Source organism: Trachypithecus francoisi, unplaced genomic scaffold (assembly GCF_009764315.1).
Source record: "Trachypithecus francoisi isolate TF-2019V2 unplaced genomic scaffold, Tfra_2.0 Lachesis_group2, whole genome shotgun sequence".
Classification (NCBI taxonomy): Eukaryota; Metazoa; Chordata; class Mammalia; order Primates; family Cercopithecidae; genus Trachypithecus; species Trachypithecus francoisi.
The window spans coordinates 117468026-117495663 of record NW_022681465.1 but is presented as its reverse complement, the minus strand read 5'-3'; the positions used below and the strand labels follow the sequence as shown (position 1 = coordinate 117495663).

The window sequence follows — 27638 nt, the reverse complement described above, 5'->3', positions numbered from 1 at the left end:
ATGGAAAGACTTCTCAGATGATTAAGTTAAGCGTCTTGAGATGGAGAGATTATCATGGACCGTTCAGGTAAACACCACAAGGGTTCTTACAAGAGGGAGGCAGTGGGAGATCTGGGACAGAAGAGGAGTAGGTGATGTGACCACAGGGGCAAAGATTGGAGGGATGCGGCCACGAGCTAAGGAATGCCAGCAGCCACCAGAGGCTGGAAGAGGCAGGAACACACTCTCCCTGCAGCCTCTGGAGTGCGTGCGGCGCTGCTGACACCTTGACTTTAGCCCAGTGATACTGATTTTGGATTTCTAGCCTCCAGGACAGTGAGAGAATAAATGTCTGTTGTTTTAAGCCCACTCAGTTTGTGGTAATTTGTTGTAGCAGTCATGGGAAACAAATACAGCCCCCAAAGTTCACTCTCCAAGAGTATTGGCAAGTGATGTAGATTTTGTTGTGGGCTGTGAGGGGAGAATAGGGAAAACTTTTCTCATCATACATCCAGTGGCTGGAAGGCTCCACCTGAGGGATCACTGCCCTCCAGAATCCCTCCCCGCCAGCTGAGACCCTCATCTCACCTCCACAAACCTCTCTGTGGCCTTGGGGTGTCCTGGCCAGTTTCTCCATTGCCACCTTCCATCTGAATAGTCTCTCTGGGCAAACCAAAGGGCCTTCCTTCAAACAGCCACTGAGGAGGCAGGGATGAACCCCTCATAAGAAGATGCTGCATTTTCTTTGCCATGAGTGGAACGAGCATGGACTTTAGAGTCAGACAGATTCGGGGTTCACCTTAGGCTCTGTCACTCACTGCTGGGAGATCGTGACCTCTCAGCACCTCGTCACATTATCTCTAAAGTGGTGGCCAGACTGCCACCTCTAAGGGTCACTGTAGAAGTAGGAAAGGGCCCCACTCCTGGGTCTGGAGTATATGGTGGTCATCACTCTGTACATGATTGTTTATGTTTGATAACAATGCTTAGATTAACTGAGCACTTACTGTGGCTCAGGAGTTAAAGCTTTTTACTGGAATTAGCTCATTTACTCTTCATCACTATGAAATGGGAATTGTTCTCATCATCCCACTGTGCCCCTGAGAAAATGGAGACACAGGAGGCTAAATAATGAGCTGAAAGTGACAGTGACAATTAAATGGATCAGAACCAGGACAGTCTGATCCCAGAGCCACACCCTTGGGCATAAGGGACCAACAGAAGCACGACAGATGGGGCTGTCCTATCAAGGAACCTGCGCTGGGATTCAGCCATGTCTGTGCATGCTGGTGAACAGAAGGTGGTCCTTCCTGTAGCCTCAACAGGAGGTTTGAGGCATTGCCCCCTTGAGAACACATCCTGGGGAAAGGAGCTCTCAAGGAGACCTGTGCAGGTAAGAATCTGATCTCAGGCCAGGGGACAGAAGCCTGTGGTTGACACTGGTGTCTGGCCCCAGCCTAGGGTGCAGCCTGGTGGGAAGGAGCAGTTTCTTTGACAAAGTAGTGCTTCGGTGGAAGGGAACCAGAGCAGCAGAAGAAGCAAACAGTGGATGCTGCTTTCATCGTGAGGTTCTGCAGATAACAAGTGAGAGTGGGCCTGGGACACTGCAGGGACAGCTGTGAACGTGGCCATGTGGACACAGACTGGTGGGGTAATGGTTAGGAATTTTAGTAAGTGTCATCATGAGGACTGGATGAGGTCACACATGTGCACCAGACAGGTCTCATGGCCCACCCCTCCCGGGTACCCAGACTGCCCAGCCCACAGCCCTGGAAGATGGAAAAACATTTGAGATGGCCACATTCTGGGTCAGGGACTCCAGGCTCCTCTCATCTTCCTGTTCTCCAGCCAGGCTGATCGACCGCAAAGGCCGTCCGTCATTTGATCATTTTACAGTCGGCTGAGAGAGCTCTGCCTGGTGATTAAAAAGCAAAAAGAGCCTCACACCCACTGGGAGGACCATAAAAATAAAAACATTGATGAGGATGTGGAGAAACTGATCCCCTTGCACCTTGCGTGAGGGATTGTACAATGGTACAGCTGTTACAGAAAACCATTGAGCAGTTTCTCAATAAGTTAAACACAGAGTTACCATATGACCCAGTGATTCCACTCCTGGGTATATACCCCAAAGAATTAGAAACAAGTGTTCAAATAAAAACTTGTACATGAATATTTATAGCAGCAAGATTCACAATGGCCAAAATGTGAGACAATCCAAAGGTTCATCAACTGATGAGTAAACAAAACTGTGCGATATATCCACACAATAGAATGTTACTCAGCCATAAAAAGGGATGAAGTGACCAGGCATGGTGGCTCATGCCTGTAATCCCAGCACTTTGAGAGGCCAAGGTAGGCGGATCACCTGAGATCAGGAGTTTAAAACCAGCCTGGCCAACATGGCGAAACCCCATCTCTACTAAAAATACAAAAATTAGTCAGGTGTGGTGGTGCGTGCCTGTAATCCCAGCTACATGGGAGGCCAAGGCAGGAGAATGACTTGAACCCAGGGGGCAGAGGTTGCAGTGAGCTGAGGTCGTGCCACTGCACTCCAACCTGAGCAACAGAGCAAGACCCCGTCTCAAAAAAAAAGAAAAAAGAATGAGGTACTGACACATGTTACAACCTAGACAGACCCTAAAAACATGATGCTGAGTGAAAGAAGCCAGACACAAAAGGCCACATGTTGCACAATTCCTTTAAATGAAATATCCAGAATAGGCAAATCCATGGAAATGGATAGCAGATTGGTGGCTGCCAGGAGCTGGGGGGAGGTGGGAATGGGGAATGGCTTCTTAGTGAGTATGGGGCTTCCATCTGAGGTGATGAGAAAGTTCTGGAACCAGATAGTGGTGATGGCTACATGCCGTTGTGAATGTAATTAATGCCACTGAATTGCATCCTTTAAAATGGTTAAAATAGTACATTTTATGTTATGTGTATTTTCCCGCATTAAAAAATTAAGATGGGCTGAGTAAATCCAATCCTTTCCCTGTCTCGCACAGAAATTGCAACTGGGAAATAGCAAGAAAATGAGGAAGCAGGAGCAGAGGCTAAATGGTCTTGAGAAAGAATAGGGCCAGAGGGGTTCCCGGACCAGCCGTCGAAGTGAGGACAGAGGGACTCAGATAAGCAGTGCCCATGGGAGGTCGGGGGACATGATAAGAGAGGGTGGGCAGGCGGCTGGTGGGGCATGACAGATTCTTGTCCTCATTCTGAAATGAGGGAGCTAAGAGGTGAGCCTGCCTCATGTGGCCTGTGACACAGAACCCAAGTCGGCCTGCCAAGCCCAGGCCTTTCAGTGCTGTGCTGCACTGTCCCTGCAGGTTGGGTAGATATGTGCCTAGTCATTTCCTGAGCTGGACGAGGGAAAGAGGGAGACCTTCTGGCTCAGAGAACCAGGTCTGCTCAGGAAAGAAGCAGCACAGGTGGCCAGTGCAAATGGCCTCTTTTTTCGTTGAAGGTTGTTTGCCAGATCTTCCTTGCCTCTGTGCTGTGTGTGGACATGCGCACCAGCAGGTCCTCTCCTGGGGATGCTGAACCTGTCTTGGTTGCAGTTCCCAGTCTTCTGGTGGGGCGAGGCTGCTAAGCCAGTTCCCAGGGGTGGGGCCGATCTGGGAAATGCCCTGAGCAGCTCTGCATGAAAGCTCCTGCTGTCAGTGCTTGGACAAAGGCTCTCCAGCCTCCATTATGTACCAGGAGCGAGCAGGGAATAGGACCTCATTTGTCTGTGGCTTCCTCACCCCCAGGGATTCTCAGGGACAAAATGGGCCACATTTATACATACAAAGCCTCGCCTTCACAGAGATCCATTGGCTTCTCCCTGCAAGTGTGAGGTGAGCCACAGCGAAGGGCACGATGGGACGGAGCCAAGGATCCCAAATGTTCTGCTCAGCCTCAGTGGGGCATCTGCTGTTCCCTTCTTCCCTTCCTCCAGTCCCCGCCCTTGAAGGACTACTGTATCCCAAATACACCTCTGTCCCCATGGGCTCTGGCATCAGAGTGGGCTGCCAGCGCTCCAGTGCACCCTGACCCCACCTTCACCAGATGTCAGGAACCAGTGCGTTCCCAAGTCCATTTCAGTTGGGTTTCAGTAACTGGCAACCGAAAGAATCCTAATAGCGAGGACCTGAGATTTCCCTAGAATGGAACCCGCCCTTTCCCCCCGCCCTTCCCATCTTGGTAAATGGCGCCACCTGTTGGGCAAGTCAGACACCTGCAAAGCCCCTCCTCTTCCCTGATTCCCACCACCGGGGCGTCACCATGCCACGGGAACTTGTCCCTTCCTCTCCATCCTACTTCAAGCTTTGTCACCTCTTGCCTCAACAGTTTTATTCTCCAGTTTCACAGAAACTTCCCCTGTACCCCAGAGACTTCTTTACTTACAGTCTCTTCCCCTCCACCTCCTGTGTTTCCCTGAATTTACCCCCAACAGTGAAGACAGAGTGGTTTTCCTAAAACACAAATGTCATTCCCTGTCTTGGCTGTCAATAACCCACATCATCTGTAGACTAAATTTCAGATGCTTTCTGACTTGGCATTCAAGGCCCTGCCAGATCTGGGCTCCATGTGTCCTCAGCCTCAGCTGGGGCCCTGGCCCAACCACACAGGTGATCCGAGAGTGTGGCAGGCTCTCCCCTCCCCACCTCTGCTTTGCTTGCGTGGCCACATGCTGGAACACCCTCTGTCCTCTATCTGGCTAGCTGGTCACCACTGGGTCCCTACCCTCCCATCCCTCCACTGCCTCCTCCTGCCCCAAGGGTCCTGCTCAGATCCCTGTGCACAGCCTATCTTGCCACATGTGTAGCCCTGTTTACTTGTCTGTCTCTTTGAACTCTGTGTATCTGGGGTTGGCATCTGCCTCATTTGTCACTGTGTCCCTGGCTCCCAGCACAGGGCCTGCCACACAGCAGGAGCTCAACATGGAACCAGTAAATACGTTAATGGAAAACGATCACTGAGTCTGAGCTCAGGGCTCTGCACTCTCAAGTGACAGAAGTGGAAGCTTTTCCTTCAGCCCCTCCTCCCCGCCAGAGGTGTGATTTGGACCATTGAGGTTCCTCTTTGCAGCAATTCAGCTCAGCAGAACCTCCAGCGACACTTTGAATTCCTGTAAATTACTTCCCTGCTATGACTTGTGAGCCGGGTTGCCAAGCAACAGAAGGGGATTTGGTCCCTATCAAAGGGCCTCATCTGCACATTATGCATTGGAAAGATGTCCGAAAGCAGGTTTGGGCTGGGTGGGATTGCTGGGTGGGATCCCACTCCCTTCACCCTCCGCCCTGCTGCATGCACCAGCCTTAGTTGGGGCCTGGCCCCTGGCCCTGGAAGGAGCTAGCCATGGTGGGGGCACCCGGGACTTCTCTTTCTGATATGCCATCCAACTGGCTCACTCGGGGGCAGGGGAGGAGAGTGCGCTAACTGTGTGATGCGGCGCAGAACCTTGGGGCTACACGCCTTGGAATCAGAAAGCTCAGGGCTTGCATCTCATGACTAGCAACTTGCCTCGTGCTCTTGGGAAGCTCCTTTTCCTGGCTCCTCTGGCTTTTTCATCTGGCCCCTGTAAATATGGAGACCCATCTGCCAGGGCCAGGAGGAGGAGATGAAGTGACCGGCAAGGAGCCTGTGGTGATGCTTCTTCCTGGGTTGTTGTTAGTCCTTGAGTCTATCCCTGTCCTGGGCTCGTGGAAGCCACAGCACTGCCTTGTCAGGACCACTGTGTCCAGCACTGAGTGAGTGAGCCACCAAAGGGAAACAAGAGAACAGGGGTCACCTTTGTGGTCCTTTGGGAATGTTTTGTCAACCATCTTAAAAGTCACACACTGCACGGCAGACAGGTAGCTGCTCACTTCCAAATTTCCTTCCAACACCAAGAATTTTTCCAACTGCTGTTACTGGGCACCTGCCCCAGACCAGCAGCCAAGCCAGGCGTCCCGTCCTCATCCTCCTGAGGGCTCAGGGATCTGTTGTTAATGTCTACACTGGCATTGAGGCCCAGCGGCGGGATGTGGTTCCAGGTCTGCTTGGCCCTAAAGTCCCTTGCGGCTGAGAAGCAGAGGAGGGAAGTGGTGAGTGGGTAGGGCAGTGTGAAGCAAGGTGGAAGGATCATTTTTTGTGGGCTCAGATCAGTGCCAGGGGCCAGGGCCCCCTTTATAAGTATTTGTTGACCAACTTACTGTCCTCAAAGCCAAGGATGGCCATGCACTGTACGGGAACTGGTCTTACACTTTCACAGTTCCACAAGAGAAAGCTATCATAGAAAGGTTGGCATGTGGTGTGGGGTGCTGGCCACTGGGATTCTAGGGTCTCTGAATCACACACAGAGGCAGCCTCCTGCCTCACCCCAGAGGGCAGATAGCCTGGGGTGGTGTCATTTGACCCAGACTCAGCCCAGTTCTCCAGCACCATCTCGGTCTCTGGCAGCATCTGTCCCCTGTTGCCACCTCCATTCCCCTCTGCTAGGGCCAAGGCCCAGGTTAGACTCCAGACAGATCCTGCCTCTTCAAAGACCCCTGCTCGATGTATGTCTGCAAGCAGCAGGCACTGCCAGTCCCTTACCATGCTCAATGCCTCCATTACAGTGCAAAGCACACATTCCAACCAGCTTCTCCTTGCTGGCCTATGGGCTTCCTAAGCACAGGAACTGGGTCTGGCCATTCTGTGGCCCAGAGCAGGTGTTTAGTACAATTGTTGAAGGGCGAAATGAGTGCAATCTTTTTTCTCCTTTCTTCACTGTTAAATTATTTATTGTCTCTGCTCCTACCTGCCCTCAAATTTCATTCAATTTCCTTCTTCCCTCTCACATGGCTTTTTAATACAACGTCTGTCCTACTGGGATTAAAAACTAAGAGAAGCCCTGAACAGATAAACTGCTTCATTCCAAGACAGACCCTGGAGCTGGAGCCCTGGGCTTTCAGGACAAAGCAGAAGCCAGGCTGAAGTTTCTCAGGATGTTCTAGTCCAGCTCCCGGATAATGTTCCACCTTCTGCCTCCATCTCCTGTGATGTCTCTGGGGATAGCTGGCAGCTGACTGTGGTTCCGATCAATTGCTCCCATAATTACTTCCAAATGTCATTTTCATGAAGCCATATTCTCCTCCACACCGCTGTGACTCCCAGCCGTCCCCGGCATGTGTCCGATTAGCTCCAAACCAGGAGTTGGTGTATTTAAAAGGCACTGCAGCCCAGTCTACAGATGTGGTGTGCAAACTTCGACAAGACTGTTCTTGTTCTGTACACAGAGGAAAGCGATGCAGGTGTCGTGTTTGTAATCTTTAGAATCTTTGTCATTTTTAAAACATGAAGCCCATTTTATAGAGGAGGAATTAAACTCAGAGAGGCTAAGTGACTTGTTCAAGGTCACACAGCTGGTAAGTGGTAGAGCTGGAATTTGATATGAAGTCTGTCTAAGCAGAGTCCAATTCCGAAGTGCAGTGTTGCCAAACATTGATTGGCCATCTGTTTGCTGCATTCCAGACTCTGCACTAATCAATTTATATGTGTGATCTCATTAAACACTCACAGCGACCGTGGAGTATGAGGAACAGCGGGCTAGCTTGCCCAGGGTCACACAGCTAACACATGGCTGAGTGGAGATCTGACTCCAGGCCCTTTTGGATGCAGAGCTTAAGCTCTAACATTTGCTGTCCTGCCCCTGCAAATGGTACCTACCTACTGAATGCAGGGAACAAGCTAGGCCTTTAGGAGACAGCCATGAATGACATGCTCCAGGGAGAAGATGACAAGGCATTCATCAGTTTCAATATAATGTGAGAAGTGTGGTGTGAGGGTCTGTCCAGGGTTGGGGAGGTAGAGAGGAGGTAGGTATGGGCGTACGGAAGATGGGATGCTACCCGGTCTGATGCAGTTGTGGACACCAAAAAAGGCTCCCAAGAGTAGGAGAACGTAAGCTGGATCTTAAAGGATAAGCAGGTTTTGGGTGAGAAAAAACAAAAGAGGAAGGGAATTCCAGGCACAGGGAACAGCTGTGCTAAAGCCCAGATACTAAATATAGCATCATGTGTTCAGGGAAATGCTGGTCATTCCATGTGGCATTGGCCAAAAACTCCAGGTGGTGAGAAATGTAAGGTGAGGCTGGAGAGGCAGGTCAGGGCTGGTCGACTTAAGTATGGGATTAAGAACAGTAGTGTAAGGACCAGTTACCTGAGTTCAGGTCCCAGCTCTACTACTAACTAGCTGTGTGGCCCTGAGCAAGTTAATTGACCTCTCTGGGCTTCAGTTTCTTCATCTGAAGGGGTGACACTGAGAGAATCTACACCACAGGGTTGTTTTTATATGGCTTGAATGAGCTGGTGCCTGTAACAGTGCCTGGCACATCATGTGCTCTCAATAAATATCATCTCAGGACTGATGAGGACCTTGGGTACCAAGCTAAAAAGCTCCATTTTTCTCCTAAACAGAGTAGGCAGTGGAAAGGGAGTGAATCACTTTAAAAGGAGGGAAGTGCTGTTTAGAATATATTTTCTTTCAATAAGTACTTGTTTGACTAAGTTCTCTGTTTGTCCTCACTGAAATACCTCCCATAGGTCAATGCTGGAGGAAGGGGGAAAGAGGAGAGGATACACAGGTGAAGCTCATCTGCTTGGCTTCCGGGTTGTCTGGTTTCTTCTTCTTCTGCCAGTGTTCTGACTTCTCGCTCTTCCCCACCCCTAGGTCCATCACACTCCCGGGCTCATTCCACAGTCCGGAGCATCATGGAATCTTGGGATGGGAGAACACCTCTGAGCTCCACTTGTCTACTTCTTTCTCCTCCACCTGTGACCAGAAAGGCTCTACTTGATTGTCTCCAATAATGGGAGACTCATTCCTTGATATACAGGGCATGTAACTCTGAAGGGTTGGGTAAGACTAGTTGTCCTGATCTCATTTGAGGTGTGGAAAAACTAAATTAGATGCCATCATGACATTGCACGTGATTGCTCGGGGAGTCAGGAGTCTTCTTACCTGTGTCTGGATGAGAGGCCCCAGACCCAAAAGGGATGCATGGTGTGCTGCGGTGACAACTTTCCCCTCCATTGTAATTGTAATAGCTAGCATTTATTTATTTTATTTTTTATTTTTTATTATTATTATACTTTAAGTTCTAGGGTACATGTGCATAACGTGCAGGTTTGTTACATATGTATACTTGTGCCATGTTGGTGTGCTGCACCCATCAACTCGTCAGCACCCATCAACTCGTCATTTACATCAGGTATAACTCCCAATGCAATCCCTCCCCCCTCCCCCCTCCCCGTGATAGGCCCCGGTGTGTGATGTTCCCCTTCCCGAGTCCAAGTGATCTCATTGTTCAGTTCCCACCTATGAGTGAGAACATGCGGTGTTTGGTTTTCTGTTCTTGTGATAGTTTGCTAAGAATGATGGTTTCCAGCTGCATCCATGTCCCTGCAAAGGACACAAACTCATCCTTTTTTATGGCTGCATAGTATTCCATGGTGTATATGTGCCACATTTTCTTAATCCAGTCTGTCACTGATGGACATTTGGGTTGATTCCAAGTCTTTGCTATTGTGAATAGTGCCGCAATAAACATATGTGTGCATGTGTCTTTATAGCAGCATGATTTATAATCCTTTGGGTATATACCCAGTAATGGGATGGCTGGGTCATATGGTACATCTAGTTCTAGATCCTTGAGGAATCGCCATACTGTTTTCCATAATGGGTGAACTAGTTTACAATCCCACCAACAGTGTAAAAGTGTTCCTATTTCTCCACATCCTCTCCAGCACCTGTTGTTTCCTGACTTTTTTATGATTGCCATTCTAACTGGTGTGAGATGGTATCTCATTGTGGTTTTGATTTGCATTTCTCTGATGGCGAGTGATGATGAGCATTTTTCATGTGTCTGTTGGCTATATGAATGTCTTCTTTTGAGAAATGTCTGTTCATATCCTTTGCCCACTTTTTGATGGGGTTGTTTGTTTTTTCTTGTAAATTTGTTTGAGTTCTTTGTAGGTTCTGGATATTAGCCCTTTGTCAGATGAGTAGATTGCAAAAATTTTCTCCCATTCTGTAGGTTGCCTGTTCACTCTGATGGTAGTTTCTTTTGCTGTGCAGAAGCTCTTTAGTTTAATTAGATCCCATTTGTCAATTTTGACTTTTGCTGCCATTGCTTTTGGTGTTTTAGACATGAAGTCCTTGCCCATGCCTATGTCCTGAATGGTACTACCTAGGTTTTCTTCTAGGGTTTTTATGGTACTAGGTCTAACATTTAAGTCTCTAATCCATCTTGAATTAATTTTCGTATAAGGAGTAAGGAAGGGATCCAGTTTCAGCTTTCTACTTATGGCTAGCCAATTTTCCCAGCACCATTTATTAAATAGGGAATCTTTCCCCATTTCTTGTTTCTTTCAGGTTTGTCAAAGATCAGATGGCTGTAGATGTGTGGTATTATTTCTGAGGCCTCTGTTCTGTTCCATTGGTCTGTATCTCTGTTTTGGTACCAGTACCATGCTGTTTTGGTTACTGTAGCCTTGTAGTATAGTTTGAAGTCAGGTAGCGTGATGCCTCCAGCTTTGTTCTTTTGACTTAGGATTGTCTTGGCAATGCGGGCTCTTTTTTGGTTCCATATGAACTTTAAAGTAGTTTTTTCCAATTCTGTGAAGAAAGTCATTGATAGCTTGTGGGGATGGCATTGAATCTATAAATAACCTTGGGCAGTATGGCCATTTTCACGATATTGATTTTCCTATCCATGAGCATGGTATGTTCTTCCATTTGTTTGTGTCCTCTTTTATTTCACTGAGCAGTGGTTTGTAGTTCTCCTTGAAGAGGTCCTTTACATCCCTTGTAAGTAGCTAGCATTTATTGAGCGCTGCTGTATGCCTAGTAGTTTGTTTTAGCTCATGTTAATTGCTGCTTCCATCCTCACCTGTGATTAATGGCAAATTTTCAGAGGAGAAATGTGGTAGAAGAAGGAGGAGTGAGTCAGTTCTATCTGGTGCTCCTTCCAGTCTCTGGCTCTGATTAAGACACCAGCAGCCCTCAACCCCACAACAGCCTGTGGGTCTGCACAGGACACTGAGATCTGCAAACTGCCTTACTAATGGGCCAGGGCCTCAGTCTTTGGCTCTCTGCCCTCTCTTCCTCTTCTGCCTCCCCTCCCATCCCACCAAACACACACACACACAGACACACACAGACACAGACACACACACACACACACACACACAATGGGGTTATGGGAACGAACACATCAGATGGCTTCAGAGCCTGTTTGCATTCAGCATCCTGCTTCAGCTTTGGCATCTGTGATGACAGGAAGCTCCTGCCCCTGCTGACTTCTGTCCACTGGTCCCTTGCAGAGCGGGGGAACCCTCTGTTCTCGAGAGGGCCCTTCGGAAGTGAGAATAGAACTTGTTGGCACCTCCCAGGCCTCCCCTCTCTGTGTAAGCTTAAGCTGTCCTCTGCAACCAGCTCCTCTGTGTCTTTGGACAAAAGTTTTCTGAGCCTCTCTAGGACTCGAGTCCACCCATGTCCTGGTTCTTTGCTTTTCCAACTTGCTTTTTCCGGGAGTTTGCTTCTATACTCACAGGGTAGGTACCTTATCCAGGGCACACAGAGAATAGGTTGGCCAGAAAATGGTAGTGAAAGAATTTGAACCCAGGCTATCCAACTCCAGGGACCACAGCCATATGTCCAGCTCAAGGCGGGCATTCACCAAACATGGACTCAGATGACCCTTTTCAGTACCTTCTCTCAGACTTGCCACCTCCTTTCCTGGTTCCTGCTGGTCTGGACTCCCACTGATGATCTATCAGAGAGGGAGGGCTGGCAATTCCTGCCTCCTCCCAGCTTCCCTCGGCTGCCAGAGAAGCAGGTGGCTTCCCCTCATCTCCCATTCAAAGGGTGTCGAGCTAGTGGAAGGCAGATGAATGAGCTCCTCAGCCAGGGAAGATTTTGTTGCTAAAATACATGGTCTGATTAGCAGTGATTGAAGGGCTGGAGAGAGCGACTGCAGTTGGCTGCGATTTGTTCCGATCTGAAGTAGTTCTAAACAAGTTACCGGGAGGCAGGAGTGGGGGCCACAGAGTTCAGCAGCACAGGGCTTGGCAGGGATACATTTCCTGTGGATGCCAACGCCCTTTCCAGCAATTTCGGACAGTTTTCAAACAGTTTTTGAAATCGGATTCGGTGCATTTATTTTGTCTCGTTTCCACTTGGCATGAAAGCTTCCCCTTTTTGTCTTTCTCTCTCTCCTTTCTTTCATTATATATATATAATGAAACTATCTCCTTTCTTTCATTTTATATATATATATATATATACATATACATATATATATATATCGTTCCAGCATCAGAAGTGAGCTGTAAATTAAGTGGAGGTGGCTTGGGAAACCGAAACCAGCCTGGTGTGGAATAATGATGTTATCTGTGGCCCTAGATCAGCCATGACACTGCCTCCCATGTCGTCTGACAAGGAGAATCTGCTTGAGGGAATTCATCCTGTCAGGATTGAAGGCAGTAATTGGGGCCAGTGATTCATGACCCCTTTATGGGCTCATGAATACATTCATCTCCCAGACTTATCTCATTTCTAAAACCCATGATCGTCAGTTCCAGCCAGAGGTGGTGTGTGTGTGCGGGGGTGGGTGGGTTGGCTGGCATGGAGGGAGAAGCCTCTTTGCAAACACAGATAAAGGGAGAGCACTCAGGAAATGAGGCTCAGTGAAGAGGTTTCATTTAGATCGTTTGTGGGATGACTGACTCAGCCTGCAACAAGGCCTGATAGCTCATCCTTCCCCAGCAGGGGAGAATGAGAGTCAGTCCCTTCATTTGTCACATCTGCTTTGGTTTGAGTCATAGGATTGCTGCAGCTGCAAGTCACTGTGCTGCTCCTGGCCTTTAAACTGGTTTGAACCAGCCATCCACCGTGTGGGCCTAAATGCTCTTTCTAGAATGATGATCTCGGACTGATCCCTAACAGAGGCAGGATAGACCAGTGGTTCAGAGCGCGGATGCTGGAGCTGGATCAGCTGGGTTCAGATCCCTGCCTTCCCCATTAGCTTCAACAAGTTACATGAGCTTCAATATGTTACTTAAATTCTGTGCCTTGGTTTCCCCATAAAACTCACCTATAGCGTAATTGTGCAGCTGAAGGGAATTAATACATATTCAATGCTGATGCACAGCCAGTGCTCACTCAGCGTGAGCTTACACTACTCACGTTCCCTTGCTGTGTCTGCTTCCCAGAAGCTCCGATCCTTGATTTTGACATCTGCTTCCAGCACCATGGTTGGGGACCCCCTGGACAACCGCCATTTGGCTTCTAGCATCTGTGCTTTCTGTATGCATTTTAACCCTGATCACAGCTCCAGCTCTGGCCTCCCAGAGCCCCACTGATGAAGCAGGTCTCAAACTGGATGGTGTTCAGACAGGATGAGAGCTTTGAAATCATTATCCAGCAGTGTCTGTTCGCAGATGGCCGAGGCACTGGCCCCCAGTGATTTGGCTAGTAGTTGGCAGAGCTGGCGCTCCTGGCTTCTAGTCTCATGCTCTCTCCATGGCTCCATGCTACGTGGGGTGGTGTTTTCTCTATAGTGCCATTCCTCTTCTCTACTGTGGCTCAAGACAGAGTCCTAGTTCATGGATACAGTCCTGCTCAGAGATCTCCAGAACACACTCCTGAGAGACTCAGGTCTCTCAAACAACACTGCAGTCTGGCGTGGGTCTCTGAGGAAGGAGTTTCTCCCTTAGCTCCTGGTCCAAGAGGCAGTGGCCCGTAGTGACAGCACTTTCATGTGGCAGCTGTCCTGACAGTTGATACTATGGGTGTGATGGGCACAGGGTGTCAGCGTTTGCAGAGAAATGGACTGACTTACAAATGGACAGGTGAGCCTGCCTGTATTAAGGTGCGGACTGGGGGAATTCTATTCTTCTAGAATTAGTTGTTTGAATTATTGGCTCTTTCTTGAATACAAGAGAATAAACAAACACTTTGTGTGCTGTTTCTTTTTGCTGCTTTCAAAGCCCCATTATAAAGGCCCTGGAGCTTCAGAAACAACTTTTTGAGTCCCTGCATCTTAGAGGGAGCCTTGAGTAACTTGGCGTTTGCATTGCTGGAAGCCCTGCTGTGCAAGCTAGTTTGAAATGAGTCTGGATGAAGCCCACCACCCGAGATACCGACTCCCACATGCATCTCACAGACACACCTTCATTAAGGTTAGCAGAGTGTCCTGCATGTCAACCATATTGTCTAAAACCATGACACAAACTTGCAAAACGTAAAGAGATGATGGACTGATCCACTGTAAAGAGCTTGGCTCTTTGGAGTTAGAGTCTTGGGTTCAAATCTAGCCATTTGCTAGCAGTATAACCTTGGCAAAATCATCGTAGGTCTCTCAGTCTTAGCTTGGGATATAAAATGGGATAGAAATACTTAACCTGCGAGATGTTAGAAAGATTGAATGAGCTAACACAGGTGATCAATAGGTGCTTGTTCTTTCTCCTTGCCCCTTCTTCCCACATTCTGAAACCTACGCACTCAAGGCCATCCTAGACCATATTCTGGATGGCAGTCCTGGAGATGGGCAGGGAATCATCTCAGAGGGTCCTGCAGGGAGCCCTTCCTTCCAGCATCATGGGCTTCTTTATCAGAGCCATTCCAGGCAAAGTGCTCAGCATGGGGCTTGGCTGCCCATGCAGGCTTCTCTGCTTCTTCAGCCAGCCACACATGCATGTGAGTTATTTTCTTGGACCACTCCCAATCCCACCCCCGATGGAACTGGGCACAACCCCTCAGACGCAGCTCCCTGGTCCAAGGAGCCATCTTCCTAATGGACTCTGCTTCAGAGCAGAAACCCAACTGGATTTTATCACTGCTTCCCATTCCTGATACCCCGGCCCTCCATTTTTAAACCCCACCCTGCTCCTCACCCCTAGTCCCCAACCTCAGACAAGCCCCATCGCAACCAATGAATATTTGTCATTCAGGACTCTTTGGGGAAGCTAGGACTGGGGAGCTGCTTGGACTTTAGTGGCCTTGAAGTGGGCCTTGACTCTTACACCTGCCACAGAGGAGTTGGTGTGGGGGATCTATGTTGACTAAGTTGGATTGGTCCAGTACTCCCTCCCACCTAGCGGCTCATGCAGCATTTAAAACTGCATGACCAAACTGCTACACTCCTCATGAGAAACCCAACAGGAGCTATGGGTGATGTTTGCTACACGTAGACAAGCATGGAAGGCCCTACTTTCCATAACTCATCAGTGGGACTACTGTTATTTCCAATTTACAGATAAAGAAACTGTAGTTAGGCTGGGTGCGGTGACTCATGCCTGTAATCCCAGCACTCTGGGAGGCCAAGTGGGGGCGAATCACCTGAGGTCAGGAGATCGAGACCAGCCTGACCAACATGGTGAAAACCCGTCTCTACTAAAAATACAAAAACTAGTTGGCTATGGTGGTGGGCAGCTCCAATCCCAGCTACTTGGGAGGCTAAGGCAGGAGAATTGCTTGAACGTGGGAAGCGGATGTTGCAGTGAGCCGAGATTGCACCACTGCACTCCAGCTTGGGCAACAGAGAGAGACTCTGTCTCAAACAATAAAAAAAAAAAAAAGAAACTGTAGTTAGAGAGAGTCATTAACATGCCAGCCCCACACTGGCAGTGGTTGTCTTGGAACCCTGGCTTTCATACTATGAAGTGCTGCTCTTGTAACCACATGGCCATACCCCTCTTCTGGTGGGGAAAGAGTCAAACATCATCTCTTTCTACCCAAGGTGAGGACTGATATACCCAAGATGGGACACTTCCTGAGGTGTCCAACACATCGTGGCTGGCTCTGTGCATCCTATTATTGGATTATCCCCAGCAGATGTGATTTATCAGGAAGGAAGAGGTACCAACAAAAATGAAGGAAGATGGGAACAGTCACGGAGCTCCTACTGTGCTTCATACCCTACTGGGTACTGTCGAATATTCAAAGGTCCTGGGGCTGCCAATCTCTAGCTGTGTCTTCCAGGGAAAGTCATCCTTTGGAAGCCTTGAGTCCCATAACATGGTCACGGGGGCCCTCAAGGTCAGATGTCTCTTCCAAGAATTATATCTTGACTCAAGCTCTTGATACAAGATTGAATGAAGAGTTATATCTTGTATTCTGTTATACAACAGAGGTCCAGAAAGGTTCATTGACTTTCCAAGCTCACCTGAAGCTAGAGCCTAAGTTCTCCCACAACCTCAGGCATTCTCTTCTTTTTCTATAGTAACAGCTAGGAAGGGAAGGCCCCCCAAACATGTATTCCCAAACTCTGGTCCCTTCCTGAGGTTCATGCTGCCGTGGCAACCCCTCCGGCTCCCTCCACTCAGGGAAAGAGTGACTGAGAACAAGGGATGAGGCCCCCCCAGCACCGCCCTGCCCAGCTGGAGATGATGTCTCACTTAATGAGGGATTGTGGGAGGGTGGAAAACACACCCGATTTATCTTTGTTGCCTAAATACTTCTTAAATTCTCCCTTGAATACTTCTAATTCAGCAGAATGTGAACAATTATGGCAAGAAGCTATTCATAGGTGGAAGGGGGCTGATGGAATTATTTATCAAAGTGACATTTTAATTATAGTGAAGCATGAGTTTGTTGTCACCGAGACGGAAGGCAGTGTTACTCGGCCTCCACACACCCCTCCAAAGTAAATTACAAATGCTCCCCTCTCCGTTATATCTCTATTAGCTGCTGGGGACGGAGAAAGCCAATGGTAGGTTCTTTCTGGTAAACATTTCTGGGAGGAGGTGAGGTCACTCCCTGAGAGGGATTCTACTTCATGCCAGGAGGTGTGGAGTCTCCGGAACACATGGGGTTGGCAGGTAGAAGCCAGATGGGGTCAGAAGACTGTCTCTGTTCTCTTCCATCCACCTGTGGATCAGGCCACCTGACCACACTATTCTTGCATACACTCTTTTAAATGTAATATATGTGCATGGCAAATTCCAACTGTGTAAAAGCATAGATAGTCGAAATTAAGTTACAGAAGTAAATAAGCCAATTTTCTTGACCTCTGAGGCAACCAGTATGTCCAGATTCTTCTGAATGAGTCTGGAAATAATCGACACATATAGAAGCATATCCGTAGTCTGTGCTGACTCTGATTTTCTTCTTTGATTGTAGATGGGCTATTTTATGTCCCCAACTAGGAGGAATGCAAGCAGAAGGCACAGATTATGTTTTGGGCTTCTTGTGTTTGCCTGGAGCTTATAGCATGGCAGTGTTAATTTCTACTATTAAGGCAGCACCTGCCATATGCTAGTCATAGACTTAGCACTTTGCAGAGGTCTTTGCTCAAATCTTCTAAACAATCCACTGAGAATTGATTTTCTCTCTCCATTTTGCAGAAGAGGAAGCCCAAGTTTCCAGCAGCTAACTCAAGTGCTCAAGTCACCTGGGGACTTTAGGTGTGGCCTTGATCTTGCATCTACTTATCCAGCATATAAGAGATTCTGATCAGTGGCTGCCACTGTGCCAAAGACAAGAAGCAGTCTCTGATCTCGAATCACACTCAATTTATGTAGTAGATGGGACAGGCAGGAGAGCACATAAGTAAATCAATATGATGTTGTGGTGCAATAATAGTAGGTTTCATGAAATGTGCATTCAGTTTGGAAAGAGAAAAATTGATGTTTCAATACAAGTTGTGTCATTTTCTAGCTATGTGACCTTGGATAATTAACCTAGTCTTTCTAAGGTTTAGTTGGCTTTACTGTAACACGAACATACTAATACCCACTTCATTGGGGAGTTAGAAGGACTGGGAATACAATTTACAATAATGTGAGTGGAGTTAATAGACATTTCTCCAAGAAAGACATATAAATAAATGGTCAATGAGAACATGAAAAGATGCACACATCACTAATCTTCAGGAAAATCTACAAATCAAAACCTGCAAATCAAACCACAATGAGAAACAACTTCACACCCATTAGGATGGCTATTGTTAAAAAACCAAACAACAGCAACAGAAAATAACAAGTGTTGGTGAGGATATGGAGAAATTGAAACTCTCGTGCGCTGCTGGTAGGAATGTAAAATGCTGCCGCTGCTATGGAAAACAATATGGCAGTTCCTAAAAGAATTAAAAATAGGATTACCATATGATCCAAGAATTCTGCTTCTGGATACATATCCAAAAGAACTGAAAGCAGGGACTAATATTAGATATTTGTACAGCCATGTGTATAGCAGCATTATGCACAATAGCTAAAAAAGGTGGATGCAACCCAAATTTTCATCGACAAGTGAATGGATAGACAAAGTGTGGTATATACTTATAATGAAATATTATTCAGCTTTACAAAGGAAGGAAATTCTGACACATGCAACAACATGAATAAAGTCTGAGGACATTATGCTAAACGAAATAAGCCAGGGTACAAATACTGTTGATTCCAATTATACGAGGTACCTAGAGTAGTCAAATTCATAGAGACAGAAAATAGAATGGTGGTTGCTAGGAGCTGGGGGAAGAGCGAATGGGGAGTCGTTTAATGGGTACAGAGTTTTGGTTTTGCAAGATGAAGAACATTCTAGAGATGGCTGGTGGGGAAGTTTGCACAACAACATGAATATACTTGGTGGTACAGAACTGCATACTCCAAAACAGTTAAGATGGTAAATTTTCTGTTATGTACGTTTTACCACAGTTTTTAAAAAATGATCCGGGAGATCTCAAGAAGTGCTAATTCACTCTCCTCCTTTCTTTCCCCTTTCCTCTTCAGCAAGCTAAATGGAACTTCCACCACCGCCCAAGTTCTGAGAATACAGGCTGTGGCCCCTGCCCCGATGTGGCTCAGACTCTACTGGGAAGAAGGACACACAGTCAGGCAGTCATCACTCTCGTGATCTGTGCTGTGCTAGAGGTTAGCCTAGGACTCAGGGAAGCAGGAAGTGAGCCTGGAAGGTTTGCATTTTTGCACATGTACACACCTCTGACTCAGCTTGAGAAGATGGAAAAGGACAGAAAACATTGTCTGGAGGAGCTGACACCTCCGCACATAGTAGATGCTCCATGGGTGTGGCGGTTGGCTTGATAAAGGTGCCCAGTGTCCTTGTTCTCTTCTCCTTTCAAGGGCAGTGTGTGTGACCAGATGCCTGAGTTCTGGCCCAGGGGATGGGAGTGGAGATGGTGTGCCTCACTTCCAGGCCTGCCCCATACAAACCTGAGGCTTCCTCCAGGCTCCCTTTCCCAGCCAGCAGTGTAAGAGAGAGGATGGGGAGCCTCAGGATGGAAGGAGCCTGTGCATGCAGATGCAGACATGCCCGTCCACTCTGAGCTGCACTGGCTGCCACGGCAACAAGAAGTAAATAGCCACAGACACTTGGGGCTGTTTGTTACAGCATTTGTATTGCTCTGACTAATACAGTCTGGCAGGGGATCTGATTATTTGAAATGGAGATAGTCCCAGGAATGGTCAAAATTACAGTGAATCCGGCTGGGCGTGGTGGCTGAAGCCTGTAATCCCAGCACTTTGGGAGGCCGAGACGGGCGGATCACGAGGTCAGGAGATCGAGACCATCCTAGCTAACACCGTGAAACCCCATCTCTACTAAAAAATACAAAAAACTAGCCGGGCGTGGTGGTGGGCGCCTGTAGTCCCAGCTACTCGGGAGGCTGAGGCAGGAGAATGGCATAAACCCGGGAGGCGGAGCTTGGAGTGAGCTGAGATTTGGCCACTGCACTCCAGCCTGGGCAACAGAGCGAGACGCCATCTCAAAAAAAAAAAAAAAAAAAAAGTTATAGTGAATCCTCCCCAGTTAGGTGGCGAGGTGGCTGAGGCTGAAGGTGCAGGCTGCCTAGCCTGAGGCTGGAACCTCCCTCCCCTCTCCCGTCACCCTCTGACCTAGTGCCTGCCCCAACACTGACCGTCACCAAACCATAAAGCAGAGTTTGACTGCAAATCCTCTGCCAGTTGGAGAGAAACGTGTTAGCCACAGTCAGCCATCCCCTCCTTGGAGGTCTCATTTCCACCTCCAGACTCACTTCTCCACTCTCGCTTTACCTGCCTCCCAGCCCTCAATGTAATCAGCAGCATGGGGCCCCCAGGCCTCCTAAGCTCTCCCTCAGAGGAGCTGTGTTGGGCAAATATCAAGGTGGTTGACGGGTGCCCTGGCTGGAAGTGTCTTTGGCCCAAACCGGGTATTCAGGCACTCTGGAATGACCCCGTCTCTCTGAGGGTAGGTCCTAGGAAGTGTAAAAATTCCCAACTACCTCCTCTTTACCTTCAAGGCCATCCCTGCTGGCTCTGAGTTTCCAAACTTGTGTCCAATAAAATCAGCACCAGCACTTACCTATGACTGGGTGTGCACTGTGCTCCAGGCCAGGCACTCCGCTCACACTTCCCATACATTATTCCTCCTAACTCCCCCTGGAAGTTCTGAGCCATCCCCATTCCCATTTTGCAGAGGGGGAAAGGAACACTAGGGGAGATGAAGTCACCACCCAAAGCCATGTATTGGCTGAGATGTGGGCCCTCCACTGTCTGACTGCAGAGTCTGGTGCTCGGGGCTGGGCTTCAGGACTGGCCTGGAAGGCCAACAGGCTCCTAAGGCCAGCCTCAACCCACACCAAACCAAACCAGACCAAACCAAACCAAACCAAACCAAACCAAACAAAAACAATTTAAGCACCTTCATATACTCCTTTCATTCGAGTCTGTGCCCTTACAGTGCCTCCTCCAATGGGGCTTCCCTGACACTCACCTGAAACAAAAGTGTCCCAACCTTCCACACTCTCCATCCCTCACTTTGCTTTGTTTTCCTGCAGAGCATTTATCTCTGACCTTCTCTATTTACTTGTGTGTTTGTGTCAAGGACAGGGATGTTGTTTTATGTCCTGCTGTACTCCTGCCATCTACAGCAGTACCTGGCACTGAGTAGATGCTCCATAAGTATGTATGTTAATTAATTTAACATAGACTCTGAATACCTAATTAAAAAAGAAAATAGCAGATACCACTTATTTGGTTCTTATTGTCAGGAACTGTGCTAATGCTAACATGAAAGTATGAGCTCATTTTATCCCACAGCAACCCTGAAGAGGTAGGCACAATTATTACACCCATTTCATCGGATGAGGAAACTGAGGGTCAGAGAGAAGCGACTTGCCTAAGGCCATCAGCAAGAAACAAGAGGAGGGTGAAAAGCCTCAGTCTAAGTTCTAGGCCTGGATGCTGAGCCCCTGCACTACATGTCCCTTCTCCCCGCTCACTGACCTTGGCTCTCAATCATTGACAGTCAGACCGAATCACAGGAAACAGCCTAGACATGTGAAGGCTTGGGATGGGGTGGGTTTGCTCTGCAAAGCTTCCAGGGTCCCTTGGCATGGTCTTATATTTTCTCACCTGGGGGAGCCACTACCCAGCAGCCACACTTCAGGATGCTGACGGATTTGGGGAAGCGAGAGGTGGGCTCTCTCAGTCCTGATCTGCTGCTCCCTTTCTCCTGATTCCAACCGTTTAAACAATGACATGGCATCCCCACAGGCGGGAGTGAGTGGCACAACTACAAGCTGCTGCTTGCTTCTGTTGAAATCTTGCAATACTACAAATTATACGTATAATCCAATAGGGAAATAGGAAGTTCCCTTGAGCATAAAGCTGGGTGGCTTTATAATGTGTGGGGTGGAGAAAAAGAGCACTGGCTCTGATGCCAGGCAGCTGACAGTGAGTTTCCAAGGATTTCCACTCATGGGCTGTGTGGCCTCAGGTAACTGACTGCACCTCTCTGTGCCTCGGTCCCTCATCTGAGGAATGCAGCCAACAGTGACTGTCAGAACAGAGAAATTGTCAGAGAAAGTGCCCTGCATGGGGACTCAGTCTATGATTGCTTTCTTGGGTACCTCCCTGACTTTAAGTTCTGGGGCATCCAGTCTTACTTTATGAACCTGAAAGACTGCACTGTCCAGCAAATCTGAGCTCTGATGATTGAGGATACATTGATGAGCAAAGTAACAGTTCCTTAAAGAACCCATGAAAGCCAATTTCCTATCTCGAACCTGAGGTCAGGCTTGCCTCAGCGCATGCTCTCTTTGAATGAATATCCATGGCCTCTACTGTGCCAAGCACTGAGCTGGTGATGGCAAGGACAACGCCTGCCTGAAGTGGGTTCCCCTATGTTAGGTTGAATCATGGTCTCCTAAGGATGCATGTTCTAATCCCCAGAAGCTGTGAATATGTTACCTTACATGGTAAGAGAGATTTTGCAGATGTGATCAACTTAAGGATTTTGAGATGAAGAGATTATCCTGAATTATCCGGGTGAACTTGATGTAATCACAAGGGTCTTTCTCAGAGGGAGGCAGAGGTTCAGGGTCAGAGGAAGGCCATGTGATGACAGAAGCAGAGGTTGGTGGGATGTGCTTAGGAGATGGAAGAAGGGGCTGTGAGACAAGGAATGTGAGTGGCCTCCAGAAGCTGTAACAGGCCAGGAAGGACTTTCCCCTGGAGCCTCCAGAAGGAACACAGCACTGCAACACCTTGATTTAAGTCTCATTAAGACCCATTTTGGATTTCTGACCTCCAGCACTACAAGATAATATATTTATATCAGTTTTTTTTTTTTTTTTTTTGGAGATAGAGTCTCATTCTGTTGCCCAGGCTGGAGTGCGATGGCACAATCTTGGCTCACTGCAACCTCTGCCTCCTGGATTGAAGTCATTCTCCCACCTCAGCCTCTCGGAGTAGCTAGGACTATAGGTGCCTGCAATCCCGCCTGGCTAATTTTTCAATTTTTGTAGAGACAGGATTTTACCATGTTGGCCAGGCTGGTCTTGAACTCCTGACCTCAGGTGATCTGCCCTCCTCGGCCTCCCAAAGTGCTGGGATTACAGGTGTGAGCCACTGCACCTGGCCCATTTTTATTAGGTTTAAGCCACTAAATTTGTGATAATTTTTTACAGCAGCAACAGGAAACTCATACACCCTGCCAGCTCCATCCCACATTGTTCTGTATCCTGTGACTTGGTGTTCTTTGGGGCTGGCACCTTTACTTGTAATTACAAACTTGTTGCTTATATGTTTGTCTTCTCCACTGGGCTGTGAGCTCCATGAGGACAGAGAGAGCTCGTTTATTCTGTTTACTGCTGTGTGGTCAGAGCTGAGCACTGTGGCAGGCATAGAGACACTGCTTAATCCATAGTTGTTGACTAAATGAATGGATGTTCCATCCCTGCCTTCCAGAAGCACACACAATGAAGTGTACAACTCTGCTCTCAAGGGGAGTGGTGATCTGTAAGTTGGGGAGATCAGAAATGTACTGACAAGAGTAGCAACAGCAATATCCACTGTGAATTGAACACCCACTAGGCCAGGTACTGTGCTAAGCACTTTGTGAGCATGGCTTCATTCACTCCTAACTACAGCCCTGGAGAAGATGCTGTGCTAAGCCAGGTACTGTGCTAAGCACTTTGTGAGCATGGCTTCATTCACTCCTAATAACAGCCCTGGAGAAGATGGGGGACTGAGACCCAGACTCAGACCCACTAAGCCAGGTACTGTGCTAAGCACTTTGTGAGCATGGCTTCATTCACTCCTAACAACAGGTCTGGAAAAGATGAGGGGCTGAGGCTCAGACTCAGAGAGATAAGGTAGCTTTCCCCAGCCACACAGAACAATGTGGGATGGACCGGGCAGGGTGTGTGAGTTTTCTGTTGCTGGTAGTAAATTTCAGCACATCTGTATAACTCCAAAGGTAATTCAATTTCTGCTGCAACAAATTGCCCTCTTGTGATTTCTTTTTTTTTTTTTTTGAGACAGAGTCTCACTCTGTCGCCCAGGCTGGAGTGCAGTGCCAGATCTCAGCTCACTGCAAGCTCCACCTCTTGTATTTACGCCATTCTCCTGCCTCAGCCTCCCGAGTAGCTGGGACTACAGGCGCCCGCCACCACGCCCGGCTATTTTTTTGTATTTTTAGTAGAGATGGGGTTTCACCGTGTTAGCCAGGATGGTCTCGATCTCCTGACCTTGTGATCCGCCCGCCTCGGCCTCCCAAAGTGCTGGGATTACAGGCATGAGCCGCCGTGCCCGGCCTCCCTCTTGTGATTTCTAAAACCCATGAGGGCTTTTACATTCTTGCCTAATGTTCTCCCCCTCCTCTTCCTTTCCCTTCCCATCAGCATCTTCATCATCATCATCACCACCACCATCTCAATCACAACAACTTAATCCTGCACCTAACATATGTAAGGTACTGGGAAGGTTACAAAGAAGTAAACTTTGTGGCAGATGAACTGCAGAGGCCGATCATGCATTTGGAGAATACAGAGGTAACAGAGAGCAATCGATGATAATAATAGCCATCGTTTATTGAACACCTGCTGTATACCAGGCACGGGGCCAAATTCTTTACATTCATAATCACATTGAATTCACATGACCACTGTGGGGTGGGTATTAATTATCCCCATTTTACAGATGGAGGCACTGAGATTCAGGCATGTTGCCCCGCCTGCCCAGCAGTGAGGCAGAAGGTTGGGACTTGGAAGCAGATACATCTAACCCAAAGGCTGTACGATCAACCACTATGCTCTGCAGGGCCAAGACCATGTGCTTGAGAGGTAGTAGAGGAGACAGGCAGAACCACTGACTCCTGCAGGGCTTGGAGGGCTAGGGTCGGGGATGCAGAGTGCTCTAAAGCACGGCCGGGCTGGGAGACAGCCCTGCTCGTGAGAGGAGTGAAGGTGGCCCTGCGACTGGGTTCCATGTGAACATCTGTCATGTGCCACTCAGCAAATGGTCCCGTCTGCCCTGGGAGGAATATTCACTGTGAATGCATTCAGCTCTAATTTCCTCTATTCAAGATGCCATTATCAGCCGAGTCCTAGATGCTGCTGGGTGGCCTGATTGGTCTGGTAACAACAGAACCATTTCTGGGGCAGGGATGAGAGGCAGGGGGCTGACAGGCTTGCAGGTATTGTGGGCCTCTAATGGGCAGAAACTGCCATGCTGGGAGACTAGTGGGTGGAGCTGAACACCTCTGAGTAACAGGGAGTGGAGCCACAAGGAGGGGGGCTGAGAGGCTGGGGAGAGGCGTCCGGGGAAATACAGTGGAATGTGCCAGAGGAAGTCAACAAGCAACATGGTAAGTTCTGTGGCTCACATTTCTTCCACTGTGGGGTTCAAGTCCTGGCTCACCCCCTAACTCACTCATGATCCTGGACAAAACAGATCTCCTCACTGACCCTCAGATCCCCGCTCTGAAAACCGAGGGAGTTCTCAGCTTAGGTGTTCTCCAAGGACACTGCTATCCGTGACATTTTATGGCTTCATTGGGCCAGAGCTGTATCGTTCAGAGAGCAAGCTTTCAACTCAGATTTTTTTTTCTTTTTTTTTTTTTTGGTTTTGAAAACATATTTTTGACTCTGACTTTGTGACTCATTAGCTGTGTGACCCTCAGTCAGTTACTTTGCCTTTCTGCACCTCATTTTTCTTACCTGTGAATTGTAGGTTCTAGTAGTGTTTACTTCCTAGGGCTATTAGGGGTTACATAGGCTAATGCCTGTAAAGGGTTAACACAGTGCTGGACTTGGAGAGCGCTACTAAATGGGGCCATACTGATGACACACGAAGCCACCAGGCCCACTCTGCTCTGGGCTGTGGATTTCTTCTCTTTGGAGGATGGGAGAATGTTAGCCTCTGGGAGACTGCGGGGAGGAATGTGGAGCAGGAGAAGGAAAGCACACAGATTCCTCTATTGCCACTGATGGGAGCTGAAAATAAAACTGAAATTCAGCTAGAAAAAAAGGAGCATATGAGTCACTGGGGAAAAGAGTCCTCTCTGCCAGCCACTAAGTCCCCAGAGTTGTCCCTCCAGGCTTTCTGTCTTTGTCACTGTGACCTGCCTCTGCCGGGGGCTGGGGACCTCCCCACGCCTCGTGCGGACTCAACCGCTCTCTAAGCTGGTCTTTCTGTCTCCTTGACTCTACGTGTCCCTGCCAGATTCCTGGTGTTGAATGCAGCTTTTCTTACTTATTCCTCTGAGCCCAAACCTTTCACTACCCTCAGGCTTCCTAGTTTGGCATTCTAAGCTTTTCCAAGTTCTGGTCTCAATCTCCCCTGCCACCCTTATCTCTTACTGTCCAGCCTAACCTCCCAACACACCATGAATGGGCCTGGGAGCTGCCTTTCTTGTTTCCTGCTCCAATGCCCTTCTCTAAGCCTACATTAAGGAAGCAGTTTCTGCATTCATTTATCTATTGAATAAACAACAATCAGAATTTCTAAGAAGCACAGAGTCTGGGGAGCATGGCATGGCTCCAGTGGCTGCTCCTGGGTCCAGTGCCCATGGCAGACATTACTAATAGATCACAGCACTTCTTTTCTCACCAAGTTCAGATGCAGCCTCAGAATTATTCTCAAGGCAGCTCCTCAGGCAGCCTCTACTCATTAATTTAGTAGCACAACCCGTATTCCATCTTCAGGTACTCGAATCAGACAGATGGGGGTTCCAGCCCCATCTAGTGCCTCCACCTCCCCCTGCATTATCTCAGTGAGGCCAACGTCCATTCTGAGCATCCACATCCTCAGTGTTAAAATAACGACCTGATGTGATCATTACACATTACACGCTGCTATCAAAGTATCACATGAACCCCATGAATATGTACAATTGTTATGCAGCCACAGTAGTAACATAAAAAATTAAAAACCAATGATTATCTTTACCTCACCGAGCTACTGGGGGACAGAGATAAAGAACAAACACTGCCGGAAAATATTTCGGGAGTTTCTCACACGCTTTTTCCATCAGCTCAGCAGCATTCATTGCCTCGGGGGTGGGTGATCTAACAGGAAAGCTGAGAAAAGATTTTAAGTTTATTGAGCGCTAAGAGCCTAAGCTCTGAAGATCATTTTGTGCCCCAAACAATGGATTTTGAAGAACAAATGAAGAGGCAGGCTATTCTGTCCTTAGGCTAGCTAAAGCGTCTCTAAACCAGGGGAAGGAGGGGAGAGGAAGGAGAGAACTTAGATGCTGTGATTTCCAAGACTCGTGAGGGCTTTTACATTCTTACCTAATCTTCTCCTCCTCCTCTTCCTCTCCCTCCCCATCATCATCATCATCATCATCATCATCATCACCACCACCACCAACTCAGTCACAACACCTTGCTCCTGCACCTAATATATGCAAGGTACTGGGAAGGTTATAAAGAAGTAAACTTTGCAGCACTGGCAGGTGAACTGTAGAGGTAGATCATGCACTTGGAGGATACAGAGGTAACAGAGAAGAAGCTGTAAACTTAGTGGTCATGAGAAGGGTGGGGAGAGAAAGAGAGTCTGGAGACGAGAATGCAAGTGAAAAACAGGCAGGGTGCTGGACCTTCTCTGCACTTAGCACAGTACAGGAAATGCAGCGATGTCAGGAAGATGGGCCGGGACAGCCTCCCAGCATGCCCTGGTTTTCCCTCCTCCATTAGGAGAGTGAAAGCCCTCCCACCCACAGATTCAGAGAACTTCCATTTTTATCGTGTAGGAAACTTCTCAGGCATGATGAAGGCATATGAACTGACTGGCTTTCTAGCTCTGTTGTCAAATACATTTAATCTATTTATTAAGTGGTCTTTAAAAAATGCTTTGTGTTTTGATAAATTCGGGTACAGCAGGCTCAGGAGGCAGTTCGTTCCCGTGTAATTTAAGAAAATGTAC

The 27638-nt window shown here is 48.1% G+C and overlaps 1 protein-coding gene across 3 annotated transcripts in view; it reads right to left on the bottom strand.

Moving 5' to 3' along the window:
* Positions 1-27638, bottom strand: part of KCNIP1 (potassium voltage-gated channel interacting protein 1) — a 395147-nt gene that overhangs the window by 134401 nt on the left and 233108 nt on the right. The gene's annotated exons all lie outside the window — the stretch shown is intronic.